The sequence below is a fragment of the Monodon monoceros genome, unplaced genomic scaffold (genome assembly GCF_005190385.1).
Source record: "Monodon monoceros isolate NGI ecotype Baffin Bay Population unplaced genomic scaffold, NGI_Narwhal_1 Super_Scaffold_18, whole genome shotgun sequence".
Taxonomy (NCBI): Eukaryota; Metazoa; Chordata; class Mammalia; order Artiodactyla; family Monodontidae; genus Monodon; species Monodon monoceros.
This window is the reverse complement of record NW_021703774.1, coordinates 33826260-33842440: the sequence shown is the minus strand read 5'-3', so window position 1 is coordinate 33842440 and position 16181 is coordinate 33826260.

Genomic DNA, 16181 nt, shown 5'->3' with positions numbered 1-16181 from the left:
CCCTGAAAGGAGTTTAGGGTAGAGATCAGGAATGAGGCATTCTGTGCTCCGGGAAAAATTGGCAGAACAGGCCTTCAGATAGTTGGATATGTTCAGAAGATTTTATGAGCCCAGTTTCTTGCATCTTCTCATATCTAGAGAATCACTAAAATCATAAATGGAGACATCTGCTCCTCATGACTAGCAACAACCTTCTGCCAAAATGTGTGCTTGACTGCACGTATCCCTCTTCACCAAAATCACATATGTACTGACTTCTGCCCTTACCTCTTCAGAGCAGTTTATCAGAGTTATCTGAGAGGCTGTCTTCTGGGCTATAGCCCTCATTCGCCCCAAATAAAACTTAACTCACAACTCTCATGTTGTGCATATCTTTCCAGTCGACAGTTTTGGCGACCACGAAGGGACGCAGAGCAGACTTCTCTCCTTTACCTGAACTCTGGGAGAAACTGGAACATTGATACCAGCAGAGACCTCTTGTGCCCATCCACCTCCTTGGAGAGTCCAGACGAATTTGGGTGAGTCTCTCCTGGTTCTTGGATCTCCTGTATTGGTTGATGATCCTGAGTTTTATTTGGCAGTGTATAACAGGTACCTGGCCCCCACCGGCCCCCGTTGAAAGATTCCGGGGTGGGCGGGGGTGGGCTGGCTGAAAAACAATGGGGTTTGCTCAGTTTAAAGACACTGAGCCGTCTGGGCTGAGTAGTTTGCTAAGAAGCTGATCTGACTCTTTTCCTCAATTCGGCTGCCTTAATAGAATTTGTCAGGATAAAAGTGAAGATATTACATGAGAGCTTTGCTCCAAAGAAGAGGGACAAGGCTCCTCCTGGTCAGTTAGAGCTTTCTCAGGCAACTGAGATATGTGCGGGAGTGGTGGAGGCAGAGTCCTCATACGGTGCAGTGGTCCCACAGGGAAATCCACACATTAATTAAAAGACTTGCTCATCCAGGAATCATGTATAAGAATTGGCCATTCAGTGATCCGAGCACTCACAGTGGTCTTAGACCACCGAAGGGTGAAACTGAGCCACATAAGAGGGCTGAAATGACTCTAGGGTGATGCCTAGAGGAGTTCAGCTTACAAGCAGCACACTGGTCCATCACACAATTTCATTAGTAAGTTTTACCCCTGACAAATTCAACTTTAAAATGGGAAATAGAGCCTCTCAAACAGAGAAATGAGGAGCATCAGAAAGCCAGCCTCTGACTAACACCCCCGCCAGGTTTATGTATGTACAAAACTTACATTTACAAGTACTTACTTATTTGGAATTAAAGGAAAACTTTGCCCTGAAAATAGCCAATATGGGCTCTTTTATTGCGTATGCAGTTGTTAGAGAAAGCTGGCTTAATAAAACATCTTTTCAGAATTCTGACCCTTGAGGGAACAGGTCCTTCTAGGAGAGCATGCTTTTCTCTCCCTGTGCCTTGAGACCAGGGCTCTCAGGAACAGTTATCTAGACCATCTCTAATTCCAGAGACTGAGGAGAAAAAAAGGGAGGAAAGAGGCCTTTTGAAATTTGACTTATTCTAGCTGTTATAAAGTAGTGAGTTTTATATTGTAACACCTGATTCATGACTAAGTTTTAAAATAAAACTATGAGATCTCTGATTGTGTCTGTCTATATGTCTATGTGTGCACATATGTCTTTACCTTTGGATGGTATTATCAAAATTAATTTGTAAATGAGATCTACTTAATTGGCTTAAAGTAAATTAAGCATTTATAAAAATTCTCAGAAATATAAAAGGAAATTATCTAGAATGAATTTCAAGTTCATGTGAACTGGAAAATATTCAGCATTAAATTAATACCTGGTATTAAGGTTTGTTTGTAGATTTAATTAATACAGACATGTCTTAGAGTCATCAACATTAAGTATACTTTTATTGTACCTAGGTTTAATAAAAGTCAAATAAGGTCTTATTATATCTGTTGCAAATTTGTCCACAATAAAAATAACTTGGTATAATGAAATTTTTTATTAGTAGATTAAATTTAAATGAGAAAAGAGGTTTGGGGTGAACTCTTTAGGAAAATTGTTTTAGGAATATCTATTTAAAAATATTCTCTCCAGATACTTGGCAGCTTTAAATTTTAGAGTTGTACTAAATTAAGTTAAATGATGGAAGTTTATTGAATAACTAGGTCATTCCCAAATAAAATAAGATAATGAAACATTAGTTACTGAACACTGGCTTCCTTTTACAGGGAAACTAAAGGCATTAAGTACTATTAATAAACATGTCTGGTGCCACATTGAGATATTTTCTATAAGAAAACATGTTTTTTACAAATTATTATTGGCATTTATGTTTGCCAATCTACAGAATGAAAATGTAAACAACAGTTCATAATTGCATACTTCTTAGTCTTCACTAGAAACTAAGGTTTTAAGAGTTGTGAATTCTAATTTAAATATGTAATTAAAGCTACTAGAAATAATAAAGGAAACATTTCAGCATATAGTAGCAAAGTAGGATGTGTGTTTTCAGTAAAAGAAGGTATGAGGAATGGAATTGCATTTTGTTAAGGGGAAAAAAAGTAATTTTGTCCTAGAGCTGGTTGTTTATGGATGGGAAAAAAATAAGGGACAAACTAGTATGGATACAGAAAGTTACAGAAGGTTTATGGAAAAGGAATCCTGAGAAAAAAGTTCTGTGCATGCTCAGGATTGGCTAAGTTTAGAATAAATTTAATTGAGTGAATGAATTTTAGAAATAAGCTGGTGCAAAGCCTGAATTTGGTTCTTCTCTCTGTTCAGATGACAAAGTTTTCTTAGAATATTGATCCACTTTTGATAACAGATTGTAAAGTTTCTTTTACATTTAACTGGTAATATGTTATAACTGTCTGTAATTGCCTTTGAAATCTTTTTGTCACTTTGGTTAAGTGGATAAACATTGTTTCACAGTGACCTACGATCCTATTTGACCAAGAGTTTTAAAACCTTTTTGATATTTTTTGACAAAGTTCCCAAATCAAATTCTAATGAAGTTCCTTTGACCTCTAGCTAACTTTGACCTCTAGTTAGCTTCAAAGGGCTCCCTGAAACATCACAAAGAGAGGTACTAAACTAATTAGGTTCATTTGGTATGTTAAATTACATGGGAACTATTGTCAAATGAGTAATAAATCGTCTTAGGTTGTATTGTATGGGTAAATATTATTAATATACATAGTCTAGAAATTACCTAAAATTCCTAAAAATCTGGTATGTCCTGGTAAAATTTATCAGTCATAATTCTGGTTATTATCCTAAAATGTCACAGCAGTAACGAAGTTTCTTTGTCAATAGCATTGTAATCAGGTCTTTAACTGTGCCTTCTTAAGTCTTTTGTCGTTCATAGACATTATTGTCTTACACTTATGCCTTTGCAAAAATGCTTCCTCTTCAAGAAGATTCATAGCAAGGACTTTTTGGCAAGTACAGGTTTCTGATAACTTTCAGATCATACTGCTGAACTGGGTAAGAAATTTAAAAATTCTAGTGGAAAACCGGATGGCTTCATGAAACTATTAACAGAAATGATTAGTTACATAGGACTGAGTGAACTGATGAATGTGGTTATAATTTTTATGGTTTCTGTCTAAAACGTTACTGGCTTTTAATCTGTTTTCCAGATATAAGCAGACCCTTCCCTCAAGCTAGTTATGACTTACAGCAATTTGGTAAGTTATACCTCTGTAAACAGAATTGAAACATTTATCTTTTCTGTCTACCTGATTCCTCCAGAAATTGGAAACTCATAGATTCCCAGTAGCCTTATCAGGTAAATAAGGAAGGCAACCTCCTGGCTGGTGATATTGTGGGGATCTTGAAAAGGGAGGAATTCACCCAAATCTGTAAGGCAAAATCTGTGACAAGCCTTTGGCATTGCTTTCCTTGCCCTTGAGGCCTTTTTATTTTTTTTGATATTCATTTACTTTATTTTATTTATTTATTTTCTTTATTTTTTTGGCTGTGCTGAGAATTTCCTGAGAAACGTAAAGCACATTTCCAAAAAAATAAAATTCTTTATTTTTTTGGCCTGTGCTTCGTTGCAGCACAAGGGCTTCTCTCTAGTTGCAGCACGCAGGCTTCTCTCTAGTTGTGGTACGTGGGCTTTCTCTCTCTAGTTGTGGCGCACAGCCTCAGTAGTTGTGGTGCACGGGCTTAGTTGCCCTGTGGCATGTGGGATCTTAGTTCCCCAACCAGGGATCAAACCCGTGTCCCCTGCATTGGAAGGTGGATTTCTTACCACTGGACCACCAGGGAAGTCCCTGAGAGGGCTTTTTTAAAAAAAAATTCAGTCTGAGACTCCTTATGAAAAGTTCCCAACAGCCAATATAAAAGACCCTATATGATCAATTACACTTATCTAAGTAATCAGGCCAAGTTTATTAAAATTAGACTTAATATGCAAACAAATTAATCTTAATTTGGCTATATTTGGTAAAAATGAGGGTAACTTTAGAGAGAAAAAGTTTATGTTTTAGTGGATATTAAATTCTAGTTTTGTTAATTGAGGTCTGTATTTACTGCCTAAGCTTCACTTCCGATTCAGCTCCTTGCTATTATGTTATATAATTGTAAAGTTTAATTGAATTACTAAAAGGACACTCTAATTTGTTTCTGAAGTTTATCTCAGTAATCTATCTTTGGATGAAGATCAGATGCCTCATGACCTGTAGCCAGGGATTATGCATACTGGAAAAGACATCGTTTAAAGGACTATCTCCAACCTAGATGGAAAGACCCTTATCAGGTACTCTTAACTAGATCATGCACAGCGAAACTGAAGGGAATTGACTCTTGGATTAATGTTTCCACTTAGAAAGGGCCCCTGCACTGGACTGGCCTATAGAGAGGACTGCTGACCTTAAAATCACCTTAAAACAAGACTCTAACAGAGGAGAAACTTCCAGCCTAGGATGAGAAGAAGATGACATCTGAAATAGACATCTGACCCAAGATGCTGGACCAGGCCTGTATACCAATTACTTTGATAATTGCTCACAACTTTGCTTATGAACTGAATGTATTTCACAATCTTATACTGAGTTTAAAGTTAATCCAATTGTTGGCTTTATGGCTAATTACCTATATCCAGTTCTTCTGGATTACTTTGGTGGATTTCTTCACTCCAAGGCTCTAATTGGATAGCCCTTAGGAAATTTATCCTAGAAGAAAGAAATTATAGTTCTCTTTAGGCCACTATTGATATTACTAGGTGGGATCCCTCACCTGGCCAATTAAAATAATACCTGCTCCGACTCTGACCATAAATATGAATTTTCTTTTAGGGTCACTCAAGCTCAATCAGAACACCAAGCTGAATCTCAGTCAAAAACCATAACCTCCTGTTTATGACAAGGAAACCTCCCACAGTTCTGGTATGTATCTATGTGGCTAACACCAGGCTATGCTCAAGATTAAAGGCTCCTTTAGTATATTAAATCATACTAAGGATAACCAGCTAACAACAATAGGAAATTGGGTTGGGTGCCTTATAAACAATACCAATATATAATTTCCTTTAAAGATAAGAATTGGTATAGAACAGGCTAAGTCAGATGACCTGGGGATATACTGGGCCGCACCTAATAGAAGTTCTAGGCTTAAATTCTTATTTATAACCTTACTAATACTACTAGCTATATCATTTGTATTTTGCCTGTTTTACAAAATCTTTTTTTTTAAATAAATTTATTTATTTTTGGCTGTGTTGGGTCTTCGTCACTGCTCGCAGGCTTTCTCTAGTTGCGGCGAGCGGGGGCTGCTCTTCGTTGCGGTGCACAGGCTTCTCATTGCGGTGGCTTCTCTTGTTGAGGTGCACAGGCTTCAGTAGTTGTGGCACGTGGACTCAGTAGTTGTGGCTCGCGGGCTCTAGAGCGCAGGCTCAGTAGTTGTGGTGCACAGGCTTAGTTGCTCTGTGGCATGTGGGATCTTCCCAGACCAGGACTCGAACCCGTGTCCCCTGCATTGGCAGGCCGATTCTTAACCACTGTGCCACCAGGGAAGCCCTAAAATTGTTGTTTTTTGCATTATCAAATGTGTGACTGAGCCTTTGATAAAATGATGACTAGGTAAACTTGAAGCAGTTGACCAGATATATAGTTCTATATCAGATCAATGATCGTAATAGTGTAACTCTAGATATGGGAAAAGGCAACAAGAGGGAATCATTTCCTGTACCATAACAGACTAGTAAGACTGTCTTGTGGTCCAGAGACTTCGGCTACTGTTAATAGGGCCTAGTCCAGTAACAGCACATTGAGTTGCCTATTGACAAAATCCTCACCTGTTGCAGGAATGTCCTAGCATTCTGGGACAAAATGGTCACGATGTGCCTCCCAAACCATGGTCGAGTTTATGACCATGATCGGGCACTGCCAAAATTGTCACTTGCCATCTGACACCACAAGAATAAAGTCACTAGCTACTGCAGTGGCTGACCTTCAACACACCCTGAAAGGAGTTCAGGGGAGAGATAAGGGATGAGGCACTCTGTGCTCTGGGAAAAACTGGCAGAACTGGGCTTCAGATAGATATTTTTAGGAGAAGATTTTACGAGCCCAATTTCTTGTATCTTCTCGTATCTAGAAAAGCACTAAAATCATTAATGGAGACGCTTGTTCCTTGTGACTAGCAGTAACCCTCTACCAAAATGTGTGCTTGATTGCACGTATCCTCCTTCACCAAAATCACATATATTCTGACCTCCCCCCTTACTTCTTCAGAGCAGTTCCTCAGAGTTATCTCAGAGGCTGTCTCTTGGGATATAGTCTTCATTTTGCCCCAAATAAAACTTAATCACAACTCTCACGCTGTGTACTTTTTTTCAGTTGACAGTGGTGAACTGGAATTCAAACCTTGGTCTGCTTGAATCTAAAGCCCAGTCCTGGGGCTTCCCTGGTGGTCCAGTGGTTAAGACTCCATGCTCCCAATGCAGGGGGCCCGGGTTCAATCCCTGGTCAGGGAACTAGATCCCACATGCTGCAACTAAAAGATCCTGCACACCACAATGAAGATCCTGCATGCGGCAACGAAGATCCCGCGTGCCACAACTAAGACCCGGTGCAGCCAAATAAACAAATAAATATAAAAAAAAAAAAATAGAGCCCAGTCCTTTGACTGCCTGTGCACTGCCTGAGCACGCAGAGCCTGTCAGGGTAACCCAGACTAGATCACTGGATCCTTTGAATTATGTGACAGTTTCCCTTGATCTAAGATTCCCAAACGTGGTAGATGGAATAATCACCCTCCATAGATATTCATGTCCTAATCCCCAGAAGCTGTCAGTATGTCACCTTATATGGCAAAAAGGGGCTTTGCAATGTGATTAAGGATCTTAAATTCGAGAGATGATCTTAAATTTTCAGGATGGGCCCAGTGTAACCATAAGCATCTTTATGAAATGGAAGAGGGAGGCAGGAGGGTCAGAGAAGAAGATGTGACAATGGAAGCAGAAGTCGGGGAGGTGGGGAGATCTGACGCTTGGTTTTGGTCTTAAAGCTTGAGGAGGGGGCTGCAAAACAAGGAATGAAGGTGGCTTCTAGAAGCTGAACAAAGTAAGGAAACAGATTCTCCCCTAGCGCCTCCAGAAAGAACACAGCTCTGCCAACAAATTGAGTTTAGGACTCCTGACCTCCAGAATTGTAAGATATTAAATCTGTGTTGTTTTAATCCATTAAGTTTGTGGTACTCGTTACATTAAAGCTTAAGAAGCTTGGGGACTATGGTAGATTAGACACGGCCGCATATTCTTTGCAGCTACTCCTATTAGGTGGTGGAGATTCGTTTCCCAGTTCCTGACTTTGGCTAGCCATGTGACTTGCTTTGACCAATAGAATGGGATGGAATTGGTCTTGTGTGATCATGGGTTTAGGCCTCAGGGACCTTACAGTTTCTTTCTCTCTCTCTCTCGCTCGCTCTCTCCCTCCCTCTCTCTCTCTCTCTCTCCTCTCTTAGCTGCTGCCACCATATGGACAAGTTTCAGCTAGACTGGTGGAGAATCCTCAGCCAACATCAACTGCTAGCACTTGAGGCAGGAGATGAGTTGCCACATGACAGCAGCCACATGAGGATCCCAAGCAAAGCTAACAGAAGAACCAAGTCAGCAGCCCCTCGAGAACCGCGAGCAAATAGGTATTGTTATTTTAAGCCATTAAGTTTTGGGGTGCTGCAATAGATAAATGATATGGGTGCTTTTGAAAAACATCCATTTCTGCCTATCCTCCATTTCACCAGATATAGTGATCAAGAATTTCTTGGTAAGGAGCTCCACTGATATTTTTGTTGTGTCTGTTGGTCATCAACAAGGTTTGGAACTCACTAGTGTAGACCTTGGAGACCAAGTTCTACTGGGTCACCTGTACTTTGGAAGCCTACTAAGTCTGCTCTACTCATGGCACCTGGGCCAAGGACACCAATTCTCTATCACCTAGTGTACAGGTCAGGACTTATTCTATTGCAAGTATCAAAAAACCCAACTAAAACTGCTTAAAGAAGATGTATTATAAACTTTTTTTTTTACAATTTTTAAAAGCAGTAGGGCTTAATTCAGATATGGTGCATGTTCTGTTCTCTCCCCATTGCTTGTCTCACACTGGCTTCATTCTCAGGCTTCTTCTGTGCAAACAAGATGTGTACCAGCAGTTCCAGGATCAACTCGGTGGAAAAGCTCTCTCAGTGGTTTCCAGTCTCACTATATATTGTGGGCTTTGATTGGGTCCATCCTTGAAACAAATCTCTGGCCAGGAAAATGCAGTACTCTGATTGGTCAGGCTAGAGCCACCTGGAGCAAATAGCAGTGTCATCTGAAGTACATTAGACAAGGAGTTAGGGAGACAGCAATTCTCCAGAGAAAAATTGCTATAGTAGGTTCCAGAAAAGGGATGAATGGATGTTGGGCAGCAAAACTAGCTGACATTTACTAGCTGGACATTGGAGATTAGCTTTACTGGTGTCACTTAAATCCTGATAATCCACATTGAGCCACCTGGCTACTGGAAATCTTCACCTTCCCAACCTCAAATGCCTGGACACTAGGCTTTGAAATGCATCTCACCTGTCACCTGAATGAGGAAAGCAGGTTGCCCTCTCCGTCAAAAATGCCCCCTATGCTCTGTAAAACAACTTGTGAAGCACTTCATATGAGAGATAATTTAATCCCAACTCTAAGGGCCCTACCAATATGTCTCAATGTTCATAACCCTCTAATTTCATGTACCTCTTTGTATTACAATAAAAGCTGGATTAAGGGATGTTGTAGTCAAACATTTTCCCAGGGAGTTAGTCCATTAGGAGGGTTAAAATTAACCAGAAATGTACAAAGATGGAGAATATTGTTTTTCTCTGGATTTCTCTTGTGGAGACAACCATATGTGCCTGGAAGAAATTCTTGGATAAGTGCCTTGTGGGGACAGTTGGGGGACAAGTGTAGGACTCCCAAGAGACCTTCAGAAAAACATGATGTCGAAACTGCCTTCTGTGGAGGGTGGGTCCAGTTGTCTGCAGGGATTTTAGGTCTGAAAGCTGTTCTTCTCTGCCCTTTTCCCTGACGAGCTCAGTCCCTCTCCTCTAAACAAATAAGCACATATCTGGGTCTGAGGGAAATCCGGGTATTTCCACTGGCCCTGATTATAATGATGTGTGCATGGGTCTGTCTCACTCCCTGAGACGGGAACTTTGTTTTATTGATAATCTTCATATTCCCCACATCAAGTACAGTGCCTGGCATATAGCAGGCTCTCAGCAAAGATGTCAATGTCACCAGAATTTTAGAAACCACTCCCTGATAAATGGAAACCTGCCTTAATATCCACTACTCCCTTCAAAATTGTACTTGCTGATCACCCTGATGCTGGGGAGTCTTCACTTTTGTTTGTTTGCTTTGCTTTTTAAGACGAAAGCCTGGTCTTGCTCATGAAGAAACACAGTCCTTCTGGACTGAGGCCCCTCAAAGAGCCACAGAGAGCAGGAAGCATGCTGCCAATGGGCTCTGGAAAGTGGTAATACTTTTCTTCAGGCTTCTTTTCTTCAGCCTTCCAGAGCTCCTGGTGGGTTTCTCCATTGTCCAAAGCCCCAGGGGTTGCTCCCTCCCCTGAGTCTTTTACATCTGCTGCCCTTCTCAGATGCAGAAAGCACTGGTGAATTAGGAAATCACAGCTTTCAATAAGGAAAAAGATATCTTTAGAAAATGCCACCTATATTCTGATTTGTGGTCCTTCACCCTACTGAGCATGAAGTTCAAGAAGGCTCACTGGGGGAATTCCCTGGTGGTCCAGGGTTAGGGCTCAGCGCTTTCACTGCTAGGGCCGGGTTTGATCCCTGGTCCTGCAAGCCGCACTGTGTGGCCAAAAAAACCAAAACAAACAAACAAACAAAACCTTACTGAAATAAGAGCAATATGTCCTCATATCAAGTGTTCCCAGAAATACCATGGTCCTGAGAACTGAAGAGTAGTGGAAAGGAAATCTGACTTTTTGAAACTGATCTCTAAAAGAGCAATGAGAATGCTTTCATTTTCCCTGGGATTTGATGATTAGAAAGCAAGGCATCCTCTTCCCTCATACAGCCTTTTTTTAAACAAATAGCTTTATTTGTAGACGGCCTAAGCATTCCAGGAAATACCATAAACATGAATGTGATCTCAAACCCATAGTTTCTGCTTCCTGTCCTCCAGTGTGTGCACCAAAATCAGAGTTTATCAAGTGTCTTTTATAGGCAAGGCCCTTTGCTAGGTGCACAGAGGATCTAGGTTTTCATCCACACACCAAAATCCCCATGCCCTAGCCCCTCTTTCCCCTGCCCCTTTTTGTTTTTCAGACACTAAGAGTCAGTTCTCAGCTCGTATTATTGAAGTTATACCTACCATAGGAATTGAACACTTTTCATTCACTTTTCGTAAATACTCCTTGTTTCTCTGGCTTTACCTGCCTTTCCTGGGTTGGACCTCACAGGTCATCAGCATATTCCCACCATATGACCCAATACATAGGTAGGGTATGAGTATGTCTTATGCAATATTGGGGACACACTGATACAAAAAATTATTCATTTTTCATTTGAAATTCAAATTTAACTGGGCACCTTCTATTTTTGTTTGCTAAAGCTGGTAACCCTACAGGTAGGGAATAAAATCTTTATCCGAACTACTTTGGATTAGACTTGAAATCTGGTCTTGGAAAAATCACCCTGAGTAACTCCCCTCTCCCACCTTTTCCCCTGAAACACAAACACTCAAGTGTGTATAATCTTGTTTCCCACTTTCTTTTTTAATTTTTTTTTTTTTTTTTTTTGCGCGGTACACGAGCCTGTCACTGTTGTGGCCTCTCCCGTTGCGGAGCACAGGCTCCGGATGTGTAGGCTCAGCGGCCATGGCTCACGGGCCAAGCCGCTCCACAGCGTGTGGGATCCTCCTGGACCGGGGTACGAACCCGTGTCCCCTGCATCGGCAGGCAGACTCTCAACCACTGCGCCACCAGGGAAGCCCTGGATTTTTTTATTTACTAATTTTTTAAGGTAAATTTTACACCCAGTAAAATGCACATATCTTAAATGTATATTTCGATGGGTTTTGACAAATGTGCACCCCTGTGAAACACACACCCCAATCAAGATATGGACTATTTCTATAACCCCAGAAAGTTCCCTCGCGCCCCTTTCCAGTTAATTACCTCACCCCAGAGACAACCACTGTAGATTAGTGTTGCCTGTTCTTGAGCTTCATATAAATGGAATTATACAGTATGTTCTCTTTAGTGTCTGGCTTCTTTCTCTCAACAAGTTGCTTTTGAGATTCACCCGTATGGGTGCATATCTCAGTTGTTGATTCTTTTTTATCAAGGAGTAGGAGTCCACTGAGTTGGATTTAGCACAGCGTGTTCATCCAGTCACCTGTCAGTGAACATCTGGGCTGTTTCCAGTTTGGAGCTCTTTATGAATAAAGTTCCTATGAACATTGTGTATGGATCCTTTTGTGAGCATATGTTTTTACTTCTCTTGTATTAGTTTCACAGGGCTTGTATTCGTTTCTCTTGTATTTGTTTGCGGTTAACAAATTACCACAAATTGGGTGGCTGAAAACAACAGAAATTTATTCTCTCACAGTTCAGGAGGCCAGAAGTCTAAAATCAAAGTGTCAGCAGGGTTGGTTCCTTCTGGAGGCTCTGAGGGAGGCTATGTTCCATGTCCATCTCCTAGCTTCTGGTGGCTGCTGGCAACCCTTGGCATTCCTTGGCTGGTGGCTGCATTCCTCCAGTCTCTGCCTCCACTGTCACACGGTGTTCTTCCCTGTCATTAATCCTGTGTAGCCTGAGGGGCAGTGGACTGGGTAGATAAGCAGGGCAATGGGGCCTTGTGACTAGATGTAATGGATACTTTGGGGTCCAATCCTGTCCCCGCCCTTAATTTACAGGCTCTCTGAAGGCTGGACCTGAACCCTAGGCTGGGCTGACATCACTGACTCGAGCAAAGACGTTCATCTGCTTCTTTCCAAAGCAAAGGAAGCAGACATCAACGCTGGCAGACATGAAGCCGATGTTCCTGCCCTTCTTCCCCAGAGTTTCCCCTCTCTGTATATCCACCTCTAAACATCCAGCCTTCCCATACTCCAGAAGTGTTGCCCCATCCCAGATTCTAGAAATTCTCTTGCCTTCAAGCCCTCTAGAAATGAAATGATAAACAAAACCCAGACTGTCTGGGCTTGGCTTTGCTGTGGACAGCACAAAACCAGAGGAACTGTGACATTCAGCAATATACCCGCAGCACTTGTCCCCTGGGCCTCTTTCATCTACAGCCTCTGCTGTGTGATCGGGGCAGTTCTAGCTCTAGGTTTGATCACAGGATCCAGAAGTACATCAGGCATCAGTTAAAAAGGAACATTTCTCTAAGGGTCTGGTACTATGTGAAATCCTGACTTTGAAGTTAAGGAAGCATCTTGACTCAGTCCCAGGGCTTTGCATCTACACTTTGCCTGTCCCCTGCCTGGTCTTCCCTCTTACAGCCACAATAAGAAGCCCACAGCTGGCTGCAGGGCTTCCATTCCTCCTCAGTCACCCCATGCACTTGGCTTTTCCTTCCTCCTCACCACAGACATCCAGCTCTGAGCTCAAAGGTCCCTGGGAATACAGGTCATCTGTGGTGTTTTCCCATTAGGTTCTGAGAGTTTCCAACGACAGGTTTCTGCAACAGAAACCTTAGATCAGTCCCTTCCAGATCTATCCCAGGCAAGGAATAACTGTAACTTTCTGAGATGTAAAAGATTTTACTTCTGAGCAGCTATACCATTCTTTTTTTGCCCAATTGCCAGTGTCTGAGGGTTCCTACAGGCCTCACTTGGGATCTCGCAGGTTCATTAGCTTTTGGGTGTGTGAGTTTGGGGGAGGCAATGAAGAGGAAAGGGGATTTCCAAAAGCCCAGCTGAATATTTAGTTTGAGCAGTCCCAAGAAAAGAGAAAGGACAGGTGGGCATCAAACTCACAAAGAAAGTCTTCACCCTGCTGAAGCAGGGGGCAGCTCAGGGCTCCCAGGGCATGTGGGGCAGGCTGGCTGGGAAGTGGATGCAGCTGTTCTCAGACTGGGTGCTCTGGTCTTGGCTGGCACCCACCTATCCCTGAATACCAGGCAACACATCAGTGCTGAGCTGGGCATAGTGGAACTCTGCCTTCTTCAGATTTGCCTTGTGGTTTTATTTTGCAAGTGCAAGCATCCGATGTGCGTATCTTTGCCTCCTGTGTCCCCCTTTTATATTGTGAGTTCAACATCTTAGGCTTTTAGGTGTTCAATTTCTACATCGTAAGCAAAAGAGCCAGTGGAGGATGATTTCCTGGGAGAACAGCTGGACTGTACACAGTTGTGGCTTCAATCACAGTGACATGGACCAACTGGCTATCTCAGGATGCACTGGGAGTGAGAAACGCTTGGGCTCCTGTATTAGTTATCCAGTGCATCATAACAAACCATCCCCAAGCTTAATAACTTAAAACAATAATTACTTACCATCTCATGACTTCTGTGGACCAGGACTTTAGGCAGGGCATAGTGGAATGGCTAGTCTCTGATCCCTGGTGGCTGGGGCCTCAGCTGGAAGGCTTGAAAGCATGTGGGATGGGACGACTTGCCCAGGGCTGGAGGCTGTGCTTCCAAGGTGGCTCAATCACATGGCTGGCAAGTTGGTGCTAGGAGATGGGTTCCTCTCCACACGGACCTTTTTACAGGGCTTCCTGAGTGTCCTTTCAAGATGGTGGGGGGTTTCCCCCAGAGCAAGAAATCTAGGAGACTAAGGTAGAAATGGCAATGACTTAGCCATAAGGAGTCACACAGTATCACTTTGGCCATATGCTAATGGTCACAGAAGTCAGGCCTGGTCTCACGTGGGAGGGGACCACATAAGCACATGAAGACCACTGAGAGCCCTCTTGGAGTCTGGCTACCATAAGCTGCCCTCTGCCCTTCAATGATTCATGCGCCTCTTAAATGCAAAACATATTAACTCCTTCCCCAGGTCCCCTCAAATTTCACTCCTTTATCTGTTCGAAATTAAGGCTCTCATCATCTAAATCAGGTCCAGGTGTGGATAATGAGCCTCAGGTGTATTTCCTTGACTATAGCTGCTTGAGTACAGTTCTTGATCTGAAGATCTGTGAACAAAAGACACAAGCTTTCTGCCCCAAACAAATTTGACATACAATGTTGGGACAGGCATATTATAACCACCTATAACCATTGTAGACACTCCCCAAAGGGGAGGAAAATGGGAGGCACACAGGCGTCACTGATTATAGCTAATACGAAATCCATCAAGGCATGTGTTGCCAGTTCCTTGATTATGGCTGAAGTCTTGTGAATGACGATTCTTGGCTCTACCCTCTGGACTCTAACTTCTACCTTTCCTTTTTTAAAAAAAATAAATAAAAGAGAGCCTGTGTTTGCAGCTTACCCAAGAGTGGGCATCAGGTTGGTAGCCCTGTGAGGCTGTACTGGAGCCACAAAGGGAAAGTTAAAGAATCTAGGCTTGCTGGACTCAGGGTTCAGCCAGCTTGCCTAGCAACAGGGCCATGGGCAGGGAGCAGACAGGTCCCTGATGCAGGCAGAGAAGTTGGGATGGCGCCCTCCTGGGGAAAGGGAGATCTTGCTCTGCCAATAGGGAGGCAGGATGCTGTGTACAGAATCTCCTTGGGTCTTGGCTCCTACTTGTCGACCATGAATTAATTTTTAGGCTGCTAATCTGTGCCTTCTTAGCCAGGACATCTGGTGTGTACAATAGTTTTCACAGCTTGAAATTTCTAGTATTCCCTTGAATAACCTTCCTCGGCTCCTTGGACAGAGACTGCTTCCGTGGCTGTATTGCAATAGGCCTGGTCAACAGCACAGAGTCTGGCATCACACCCCCTGAGTGTGGCTGGGTGGGGGCCCAAGCGGACAAGGATCTGTGGCACTCTCCTCCTCTGGGCTCCTCTGACTTTGGCTTTATGGCTGGGGTGGTTCAGAATAAAGGCATGGTGGGTCAGAAGCGCAGGAGGAGATGGAGTTGTGGCTGGCCTCAGATTAAGGGCAGAGATGGTGGTGGACAGAGACTGTGGAAGGCCTAATCTTTGTTATAGCCCAGATGGACTTCTCCTCTGTGTGACTGTATCACCAAATTAAAGCAATTAGGATTTTTTTTTTTTCTTGGTGGATGGACACTCTGCTCTGAAATTTTCATAAGCAAAATTAAGTTTAGTAGGGGCCAGGACCCCAGGTATTAAAATCCTTGTATCCAGGGTACACAGCAGTCCCTTTCAGGGAAACCCAATCCCTCACCCCTGCCTGAGACTGGTTTTTGTTTGTTTGTTTTGGACTAATATCTACTATTTATTGGAAAATTTCAAAGCACCCTGCAACATATCACATACGTTATCTCAGTGGTTTCTCACAGAAGCCCAGTGAAGTATGTATTATTACCTCCACATCTTACAGAGAATGTAAGAGTTTCAGAAAGGATAAGCCGTTGGCCCAAGATCAAACTGCTAGGGAGAAGCCAAACCATAATTTGATCTTACTATGCCTCAAAATTATTTTTTTATAAGCACTCTGAGTTTTAAAAATTGCTTTGGAAACAAAATCCCCCCAAATAATGCCAGAATGCAAAAGGTACATAAAAATGTCCAAAACTGTGGGGTTTTTTAACCAAAAATGTTTTAAATAACAGAT